The sequence below is a fragment of the Dipteris shenzhenensis genome, unplaced genomic scaffold (assembly GCF_047967505.1).
Source record: "Dipteris shenzhenensis isolate YYH24624 ecotype China unplaced genomic scaffold, Dip_SZ_1.0 scaf0142, whole genome shotgun sequence".
In the NCBI taxonomy this organism is placed as follows: Eukaryota; Viridiplantae; Streptophyta; class Polypodiopsida; order Gleicheniales; family Dipteridaceae; genus Dipteris; species Dipteris shenzhenensis.
The window spans coordinates 12,081-24,160 of NW_028239448.1; positions in this window are offsets into that span (position 1 = coordinate 12,081).

Sequence of the window (12,080 nt, forward strand, 5' to 3'; positions counted from 1 at the left end):
TTTCACCACCATTTGGAAGAGATACCCCCCCTGTATCACTAACGGATCCTGTCAAGAATGATACTAGTTTATTCCCCACTCCTAGTAATTTTAGGAAGAAGTGGTAGCAGATTTATACGGTAACTGCATTAACTACCAAATGTAACACAGGATTTCCCCCCCAATTTCCCTTCGTCGGGCCTCTCGATCCGTCATAAGTCCTTGAGATGTTGGTAGAATTACAATTCCCATGCCGCCTAATACTTTCGGAATTCCTCGATGGTCAAAATAGATTCTCAAGCCAGGTTTGCTGATACGTTTGAGAGTTGTGACACATGGTTTTCTCCCTCTGCCTTAATATTTCAAGGTCACATCCAGAAAATCCTTCATTTTTTCTCTATGTTCCGCAGTATCTTTCACAGAACCCTCCTCCAATAAGATTCGTGCAATACCTCTAGTAATACCAGTGGCAGGTAGTTGGACTGTCGCCTTTCTCCTTGCATTCGCATTTCACGGGGGAGTAATCATGGTAGAAATGGTATCGTTACTCGTGAAATATCAATCATCAGTTATTGAGTCTAGGATGAATCCTAATCTTTCTGCTATCACTACCTCACTACCGACCCCATCGGGGGTATATTGTTCGTGTCAATATCCTACACCGAATTCCCATCCCTCAATAAGAGTTTTTAGGTTATAGGTAGATTCCGTTGTTGACGCTGCTGCTACTATTGCTACCGAGTCGAAAGAGAATCGGGATGTAGCTGGCGGGAGAGATTCCGCCCCCCCCCACCCCATGTTACCAATCTCCCCCCCCCCCTTTCTACATTTTGCTTCTCCGAACTACCCGAAGATTCCGGATTCTTGAAGGAGTATATATTCCCCCGTGGAAATGGAAAAAAGTATGTCCCAGTCGAAGAGTGACTCCCCATTCCCACGTATTCCATTCCCTATTTTCTATAATACTTCAGGGGCCAGTGAGACTATTTTTGCAAAATCATATTCCCTTAATTCCCTAGCTACTGGACCGAAGACTCTAGTTCCTCTAGGATTTCCCTCTTGGTTGATAACGACTGCCGCGTTGTCACCAAACCCCGAAATAATTCCATTGTCACGTTTGATCTCTCTACGGGTACATACCACCACTACTCTAACTACTTCCGATCTCTTCAGAGACATGTTGGGTACCGCTTCTTTAATCACACCTGTAGTAGTACCACCAGTTCCTGCGTATCTACGATTACTGGTCCCTAGCACCCGAATACACATCGATTTCCTAGCCCCGCTGTTGTCTGCTACATTTAGGTAACTCTGAGGTTGAATCATTTCTTAATTGGTAGGGGGAAAAAATAGATCTATTCACTCATTTGCAGGTGAATAGCTACCCGTATGTATTTTCCATTCATCCCATCTTTCTTCGGGATAGGGGGAAACCCTCAATCTCCATGTTCCCTGTATCGGTTGGAAATGCCTTTCCCACACCATCAAATTGCTAAGTGAGGGGGAAATAAAAATAGAAATAAATCTCTATCTGATTCCACCCTCCCTTCCTACTCCCCCCAAAAATCATAATTCCGTAGCGGTCACCACTTGGGTACGTACAGGCATTTTATGCGCAGCTATTCGCATAGCAGTTCGAGCTATGTTTCCCGATACTCCACTTATTTCATGAGGTATTCGACCCGGTTTAACCACAGATACCCAATATTCCGGAGATCCCTTACCTGATCCCATACGTGTTTCCGCAGGTCTCATAGTGATTGGTTTATCGGGAAAGACGCGTATCCATAACTTACCACCCCGCCGGGCATAACGCGTTATTGCTCTCCTCCCCGCCTCTATCTGTCTAGACGTGACCCACGAAGGTTCGAGGGCCTGTGAGGCAAACTTTCCAAAAGAAACACGATTCCCACGAGTGGAAATTCCTTTCAGTCTTCCTCTATGTTGTTTACGAAATTTGGATCGTTTGGGGTCACAGTCGATAGCGGTGAAATCATTCCGTCTCTCATACAGAACCGGACGTGAAAGTTTTCCCTCACCCGGCTCCTCATGAATTCAGTACCGTTTCCCCCTGTTTTGGAGATCTTTCAATTCTGGGAAGAGACAAAGTAGGAAATTTTGCGTCAGTACCAAAATGATTTTTGTCTTTTTGCTCATTTACCTACCCCCCTCCGTATGATTCTCCCATTCATAGCAGTTAGGATATTAGTCGGTAATACAACCACGGGCGGAAATCGACTCGATCTCTCATCTTCATCAGAATTTGCTATTTCATATCTCAATTCGATGAGGAGTGGGTTTCCCCCGCCATCCCATCCGCCGAATCGCTGATAGTGAAACAATCGATCGACTCGGAAGGTTCCATCGTTTCCGTAGTTCCCCTCCATAAACGCTTGGGTTATCTCTCTGCAGCGGAGCCTCTCAGTTGCCAAATAAGTACTTATTGTGAGTCATCTCCATTAGTGTTCATTGACTCGAGGCTCCCCCCCCTCCCCCCCCCCGCATCGGAAAAGACTTAGTCGGTATTTCCAAGACCGCGTCTCCATCATGCTATACCACACTGCTTCCCGAGAGTCGAGTCGTTAACCATACGATCGCACGAGATTATTGATTACTTCTTGTTTCTGTTTCCCCCCAGATCACCCAAGAATCAATATAATTTTCCGCTTCACTGGAAAGATTTCCCTTCCCGAGGACAAAGACTTTGCGTTGATACGGCTACGAACCCCAGCTGACATTCCAGTTATTAGCAGTGGGGATCCACCTACCAATCCGTCTTATCTATAAACAGAGGAACTTCATTCGGTCGAGTCGCACACTAAGCGTAGCAGAAATTTATCGAGACGTTACTGTATGCTCCCCTCCCCCCTATGGAATTGGAATAGAATAAGCCTGCGGATCCTGGCACCACAAAGTAATCATGTATCCCAATATCTATTAAGTATTTTCAACTCCCCAAGAGAGTAGGAGAGGAGGGAACGGGAGGGGTGGGGGGTCGGAAAGTAGGAATAATTATCCCATATCCCGGAATACCCGAATCTTTATGCCTAAAACCCCATAGATGGTTTGAGCTGGGTGGTAGCAATAACCAATACGAGCCCTGATAGTTTGGAGGGGGACTCTACCTTCTCTGGCCCACTCAATGCGAGCCATTTCATTACCATTGAGACGCCCCGCTATTTGTATCCTAACGCCCCCACTATTAGTTTCTCTAATTAGTTCAATAGCTTTTTTCATAGTCCTACGGAAAGCTACTCTATTCTCTGATTGTGGAGCAATATGTTCCGCCGGAATTCTCGGTTCGCCATACGGCTGGAGGATATTATTCGGGATTATTTGAAGCTTCCGATTCCCAAAACCTAATGATTCTTCCATATTCGCTTTCAATTGGTCGATTCCCAGGCTACGTCCCTCAATCAATAGATCTGGAAATCCCGTATGAATTTCTATCTGAATTAGGTCCGTCTTCCGGTAGATCTCTATATGTGCAATTCCCCCATAATTTGAGGAATCCCTTATATGCTTCCGTACATACTCCCTAACGCAAGTACGTATTCTCTCATCTTCCTCGGGGAATCTCGGATAATCTTTTGGTTGCGCGAACCAGTGGGAGTAATGCCTCTGATTTATGCCAAGTCAAAAACCAAGTGGATGAATCTTTTGCCCCGTAGATGTTTTCCTGTATTTCAATACCAATATCTACCCGGTATATATATATATATACACATATATATGTATATATATATACATACAACCCCTCCCCCACTTCTACTTGTCAATATGTAGTTAGTATCGGCTCTACCTTTTGCTCTTCATTTTAGTAATCACGTGACAGGTAGGTTTTCTGATTGGGTAACCACGTCCCTGAGCCCTGGGTCGAAATCTCTTCAGACTGGTACCGTTATCCACTCAGGCTTCGCTGATGAACGAATTAGATTTAGTCAATCCATAATTGTTATTAGCATTTGCGGCTGCGGAAAGGATCAATTGCAATATGGGGTGACATGCTCTGCGAGGCATAAATTCGAGTAGTACAAGGGCTTGTTCATACGAACAATTCCGAATCTGATTAATGACTCGTCGTACTTTTGTAGACGACATATTAACACGTCTGGACGAAGCTTGCGCCTCCTTTACCTCTGATTCTTTCTCGGTTCCCATGAAATATGATTCCCCAATTATCGACGAGATTTTTTATCGCTTCTGGCATGTCCCCGGAAACTCCGGGTAGGTACAAATTCACCCAGTTTGTGACCCACCATACGGTCAGTTATATAAATGGGTAGATGCTCCCGCCCATCGTAAACAGCAATGGTATGACCGATCATGATAGGAACTATTGCGGAAGCACGAGACCAGGTTATTATTATCTTTTTCTCCTTCCGGATATTGAGAATTTCGATTCTTCTTACTGGATCATTAGCTACAAAAGGACCCTTCTTGAGTGGACGTGCCATAGTTAATTACCCTCCACCCAGTCTTTCTACCAATTAATTACTTTTACGGCGGCGAAGGATGAACGGATTGCTGTATCTACCGCTTTCCCGACTCCTCATTCCGAGTGCCGTACAACCCCATGGAGTTAATGGCTTCTTCCTACCGATGGGTGTTCTGCCTTCCCCCCCCCCATGCGGATGATCGACGGGATTCATAGCTGTACCCCTCACTTTTGGACGTTTACCTAACCACCGCGTAGATCCAGCCTTTCCCGAACCCTCATTATTGATGTCGACGTTTCCGACTCGTCCCGCAGTAGCTAAACAATTCTGAGATACTGAACGAACCTCGCCGGGGGGTAATCTTAATGTAGCCAATCAACCTTCCTTTGCAATCACTTTTGCCGTAGCACCAGCCGCTCTAACTAATCATCCACCTCTCCCGGGTATTACTTCTACGTTATGTATGACCGTACCTAGAGGTATCTTGGTTGAAGTAGACCCTTTACTCCCCAGTATTCGGGATAGAATCTCTTCCCAAACTGTACGAGCCCTTTTCAAAGCATACAGCTTTCCGGATACAGAAGGCGATATCCTCGCCGGATGTCGCCAACGAGAAATGAAAGTACCAGTTCTAGGGTAAACTCGCATATCCAGCTTTTTCTACACCCTCGGGTTCTCCACCGGCATCTGGCTTCTGTCTCGCAACTCATTCAGCAACAGAATCAATGAATTCAGTCATTCACGCCAACATCATTTGATGTTCTAGATAACTTAGGAGACATTTTCAATACCGGGATTGAGTCCCCCCGGGAGACTCATTCTCACTCCGCTTCGTGGCTTCGATTCTGCCTTTGACCGTCATACCGAACGCGGCGAGTGACCCGTTTCCTCTGCCTTTCGGCCACACCGAACAGAGGATGCCCCTTTGATTTCTTGTCCCTGTTCGAGACCATCCAGTTCTCTCCATATTATCCTACCTCTGCAGGTTAATAGCTATTTGATACTATTACACCTGACCACCCGCTATTGTCCCTCCTCGGTTTCCCTATCGAAGTCCACCTCGGAAGATCCAAGAATCTCGAGTCTAGTGTTGGGTTTATGGACTCAACCCTAAATCCAATCGGTTATTTCCGAATACGTGAATCACTTATTCGAGTCGCACTCAAAGGTAGGGCATTTCCACTTGAAATAGATGCTTCGGGGCTGGATACTACAGTGTCTCCGATTTCTACCCCTCAAGTATGTAAGATATGTTTCTTTTCACCATCCACATAATTCACGAGACATATGTATGCATTGCGGTTGGGGTCGTACTCGACACTTGCCACTCTTCCAACAACATCTTTTTTATTCCGTCGGAAATCAATTTCACGATATAGTCGTTTATGACCACCTCCTCTATGCCTAGCAGTAATAGTCCCTCCACTAGTACGTCCGCTCCTTGGTCCACTACCACGAGTCAGTCCTTTCCGGGATTTACATCTCGTCACTTCTTCAAAACTTGAAACGGATCTATTGCGTGTGCCAGGCGTATAGGCTTTATATAATCAGATAACCATATCTCCTCTTCCTCCTTGTCGTTAGTGAAATTTGCGGGGGTTACTTGCTCAGAAATAGCGGAATGGAATCATTTTTGTGAAGCGTAATAATCATTCTCTTACGATGCATCGACCCGGACGCTCTACCCCTACGCCTTCTATCTGGTAGTCGGTGACTATTCATGTGTCTTACTTTAACGTTGAAAAGTTGCTCAATCCAATTCTTGACTTCAGTCTTGTTCGATTCTGGATTCACATCGGAGGTATACTGGTTTCGTTGCAATGGAGGAATAGTTTTTTCAGTAAGTATCTGATTTATCAATTTATCCATAATTTTTCTCGTGTCCCTTTAGCTCTTCCAATTCAAACAAACTCTCTTACTATCCGAATTCATAATTGCTTCCACTTCTTGGTTCCCGTATAGTTTTCGGAACCCATTATACTCCACCTCCCTATTTCGGTTACTCACTTTGTCACCCGAATGAAACCCTCTCCCCCCATTTGTTTGCATCCAACAGGAGTCGAACCTGCGAATTCGCCAATTATGAGTTGGGTGCCTTGACCGTTCAGCCATGGATGCTAGTTAATCCCACTTGTGGTATAATACAGTATAATCTTTAAGGTCCCGTCACTCACGTTTGATGTAATTAGGTATCCACGTTGGTAACTACCATTTTAAAAAGGAATCACTGATAGGGGATTTCCCGAGAAGCTACCAATTATTACTCATATTGAATTACCGAGGAAGAAGTGGATTTGATACACACACGGGGAAGGTTCTGGGAGCTTAGAAATCTCTTACGAACTAGGAGCCGTGTGAAGTGAGAATTTCATGCACGGTTCTGAATGAGCGGGAAGATCGAGGATCTCCTCTCCGACTCTAACTCTCCTACACCAGTCGTTGCTTCTTTTTCTGCTACTTCCAAAGTAGCAGCTCTAGCTTTATCTACACGACTCCTCGGTATTACTTTCTCATACCTATCCAGTGAATGGCATCTCGCTTTGGGAATATTAGCTACCCTTAGCATGGTATTGGGGAATCTAATTGCTGTTACTCAGACAAGCATGAAACGTATGCTAGCATATTCCTCCATAAGCCAAATCGGATATATTCTGATTGGAATACTTGCTGCGGATCCTGATAATGGCTATGCGAGTATGATAAGTTATACTTCTATCTACATATTCATGAATCTAGGGACTTTCGCTCGCATCACTTTATCTGGTTCACGAACCGGAACTGATAACATTAGGGATTATGCGGGACCATACATGAAGGATCCTGTTCTAACATTCTCTCTAGTTATACGTTTACCATCCCCAGGGGGTATCCCTCCATTAGCAGGTTTTTCCGGTAAACCCTACCCCTTCTGGCATGGATGGAAAGCTGGCTCGTACCCATTAGTTCTGGTAGCTCCCATTACAAGTGTCATTTCTATATATCACTATCCGAAGATAATTAAATTAATGTTCACCGAAGGGGGTGACACATCAACAATTTACATACAGGATCCATTAGTTTCTCCATCTACTTCGATTTCGAAGAGTTCCATTGAAATAGCTATGATTGTTCGTGTACCAGCATCAACTCTACTGGGTATATCAATGGATCCCATCATCGAGATTACACGGAATACCTCATTCCAGACCTATTTTGAGTTGTCACATGAAATAATGGAATCTTTCTGAATGATTTGTATCCAAAGCCACTTCCGTCGCTCCAACTAGTCCATTTCCGTAATTGGTGATGAAACAGTGTCGGAGAAATGATCACGCGCCTCCCAATGATCATTCGTCTCTTCCGGAGGAGATATAAGTATTTCCTGATGGTATCCATAATATTGTTCAATCCTTTGCAGTACTACAAGGATTGAACCCTCCTAATGGTACATGCGACTAAGTGATTCCCATATGGGAGCGGTTGTGTAAATGATTCGGTTCACACCCCCAGTCTTCTGCTCCGTAGCAATTCAGGTCGCTTCCCGATGAATTCCATGCTCCAATTTCGTCTAATGGATAAGTCATTTCATCCGATACCTGTACGTTCAAGGCGGGGTTGCCTTCAGACTTCTAGAAGAAAGCAAAAGAGACCAATTCTTCTTTCCGCGCAGATTCTTTCAATTTAATAGAAACGGGGGTTGCGCTCGACGGCATTCTGATGTACACTATCAATGGATCAAATTCAGAAATCCTTTCGAGGGGACTCAAAATCTTTGGACTTGAAATCTTTCTCGTCAAATCTCCCTCTACTGAGACCGAGGGATCTCAAAACGAGAGTGATAGATAACAAGGAAAATTAGGTCTTGCAATCGACGGCATTCTGAGTTACAATAGAAATGGGTCGAATTCATAGATCCTTTCGAGGGGACTCAAAATCTTTGGAATTGAGATCTTTCTCGTCAAATCTCCCTCACTGAGGGAGATCCGATCGAGATTGATAGATAACAAGGAAAATTAGGTCTTGCAATCGACAGTTTTCTTAGCTATAATTGATCTAGCTATGATTTCCTAGTGAACTGTAAATTCTTGGACAGGGGCAATTTTGCAGCGACAATCCTCTGGACTTTGATAGTACATCTATGATTCATAGTTAGTCCAGGGGACGTTAAATCCCTTAACTTGGAATCGACTCCTTATCGTCAGGACGATTTTGCAGCGATAACAAATTAAGGCCCATGGCGGTCCCCTGGAATTGAAATCAAATCCAAGAAATTAGGTCTTGCGCTCTACGGCATTCTGTGTTACAATAGAAATGGGTCGAATTCATAGATCCTTTCGAGGGGACTGAAAATCTTTGGAATTGAGATCTTTCTCGTCAAATCTCCCTCACTGAGGGAGATCCGATCGAGATTGATAGATAACAAGGAAAATTAGGTCTTGCAATCGACGGCATTCTGAGTTACAATAGAAATGGGTCGAATTCATAGACCCTTTCGAGGGGACTCAAAATCTTCCTTGGACTTGAAATCTTTCTCGTCAAAGTCTCCCTCTACTGAGACCGAGGGATCTCAAAACGAGATTGATAGATAACAAGGAAAATTAGGTCTTGCAATCGACAGTTTTCTTAGCTATAATAGAAATGGGTCGAATTCATAGACCCTTTCGAGGGGACTCAAAATCTTTGGAATTGAGATCTTTCTCGTCAAATCTCCCTCACTGAGGGAGATCCGATCGAGATTGATAGATAACAAGGAAAATTAGGTCTTGCGCTCGACAGTTTTCTTAGCTATAATAGAAATGGGTCGAATTCATAGATCCTTTCGAGGGGACTGAAAATCTTCCTTGGACTTGAAATCCTTCTCGATCGTCAAATCTCCCTCACTGAGGGAGATCCGAGCGAGAGTGATAGATAACAAGGAGAATTAGGTCTTGCATTTGACGGTTTGATTTTGTATAATGTATCTAGTCCGATTCATAGACCCTTCCAGGGGACTGGAAATCCTTGGACTTGAAATCCTTTTCAGTGGACGGAAAATCCTTGAAGAGGACTTCAAATCCTTAAAGAAGACAGGGGACTTGAAATCCTCTTCAGGGAACTGACAATCCTTGAAGAGGACTTCAAATCCTTAAAGAAGAAAAGGGACTTGAAATCCTCTTCAGGGAACTGACAATCCTTGAAGAGGACTTCAAATCCTTAAAGAAGAAAAGGGACTTGAAATCCTCTTCAGGGAACTGACAATCCTTGAAGAGGACTTCAAATCCTTAAAGAAGAAAAGGGACTTGAAATCCTCTTCAGGGGACTGAAAATCCTTGAAGAGGACTTCAAATCCTTAAAGAAAGAAGACAGGGGACTTGAAATCCTCTTCAGGGGACTGAAAATCCTTGAAGAGGACTTCAAATCCTTAAAGAAGAAAGGGGACTTGAAATCCTTCTCAGGGGACTTCAAATCCTTCTCAAAGGACTCGAAATCCTTCTCAGGGGACTGAAAATCCTTGAAGAGGACTTCAAATCCTTATCGGGGGACTTGAAATCCTTATCGGGGGCGGGGGACTTGAAATCCTTATCGGGGGCGGGGGACTTGAAATCCTTCTCAGGGGACTGGAAATCCTTGGATAAGACAGGGGACTTGAAATCCCTTAAGAGTACGGGGGACTTGAAATCCCTTAAGAGTACGGGGGACTTGAAATCCCTTAAGAGTACGGGGGACTTGAAATCCCTGAAGAGTACGGGGGACTTGAAATCCCTTAAGAGGACTATAAATCCTTGGATAAGACAGGACTGGAAATCCTTGAATAAGACAGGGGACTTGAAATCCCTTAAGAGGACTTCAAATCCTTGGATAAGACAGGGGACTTGAAATCCCTGAAGAGGACTATAAATCCTTGGATAAGACAGGGGACTTGAAATCCCTGAAGAGGACTATAAATCCTTGGATAAGACAGGGGACTTGAAATCCCTGAAGAGGACTATAAATCCTTGGATAAGACAGGGGACTTGAAATCCCTGAAGAGGACTATAAATCCTTGGATAAGACGGGGGACTTGAAATCCCTGAAGAGGACTGGAAATCCTTGAATAAGACAGGACTTCAAATCCTTATAGATGGAGAAGACGAAGAAACAGGATCGGTAGAGGAGGAGAAAGGGTTTGCTCTTGACGAGGAGCTGGGATGGAATCGATACAGAACAAATTTATGGATCCTTTTTTCTTCCCGGGGACTGGAAATCCTTCAACAGGAGGACTGAAAATCCTTGGAGAGAACTATAAATCCTTCAGCAGGGGGACTAGAAGTCCCTCCAGGGGACTGGAAATCCTTTTCGATATAGAGAGACGAAGAAATAAGATTGGGAAAAATAAGTAAAGGGTTGCTTTTGATGAGGGACTAGGATCGAATTGATAGAAACATATTCCGGACCCCATCCATAGAGAAAGATGGGGTGGTGGGAAGTAAAAAGGTAAGGAATAAGGAGTAGAGCCTCGATGGTGAAATGGTAGACACGCCAGATTCAAAATTTGGTGCTGAAGAGCGTGGAGGTCCGAATCCTCCTCGGGGCAGAAGGTCTCGTACCCTTATTCAGATCGAACCCTTATCTACTAAAAGCTTTATCAAAGGTTTATCAAAGATTTATTCTCTCTACCACTAGAGATTCACATTCAATTGATTTGCTTATCTCCCAAATGAGTACCTCCTCGGGGTAGGAGGTCTCGTACCCTTATTCAGATCGAACCCTTATCTATTCAAAGGTTTATCAAAGATTTATCCTCTCTACCACTAGAGATTCACATTCAATTGATTTGCTTATCTCCCAAATGAGTACCTCCTCGGGGTAGGAGGTCTCGTACACTTATTCAGATCGAACCCTTATCTACTAAAAGCTTTATCAAAGATTTATCCTCTCTACCACTAAAGATTCACATTCAATTGATTTGCTTATCTCCCAAATGAGCACTCGAAATACTTCCTCGGGGCAGAAGGTCTCGTACCCTTATTCAGATCGAACCCTTATATACTAAAAGATTTATCAAAGATTTATTCTCTCTACCACTAAAGATTCACATTCAATTGATTTGCTTATCTCCCAAATGAGCACTCGAAATACCTCCTCGATTCGAGAGACAAGTGGTCTCTCCGGTGCCTCCCAAACTCCCAATAGGAAGAAAAATCCTCGGAGGATTCTGGTCTTTCCAGTGCCCAACCCTCAAACATGGGGATGCAAATCCTCCGATTGTTGATTATTGAGACCAGAATTCTCCGCCGTCCGGGGATTTGGATATGAAGTATTAGGTATCGAATAGGAAACACCTTCTGCTTCTTTCTCAAGTGAGGCTGGGACTCAGAATCCCGAGATTCGAGGAGATCCAAGTAGGTCTTTCAACGGGACTAGAAATCCTTATCAGGGGACTTCAAATCCTTGAAGAAGACAGGACTGGAAATCCTTGAAGAAGACGGGGGACTTGAAATCCTTCGAGGGGACTAAAAATCCTAGTACCTGAGGTGGGACTGAAAGTCGTAGTAGCCAATTAGAGTGTGATGAAACTGCGTCACGAGACCCCAGTATCTGGACTAGGACCAGAAATCCTAGTAGTTAGTCGGGGCATTAGTTAGGATGTCACCAAGAATCCCTATTAGTGAATTTGAATGAACTAAAATTTTGGGATTCGGTTAGATGGTCCATCCCCTAAGG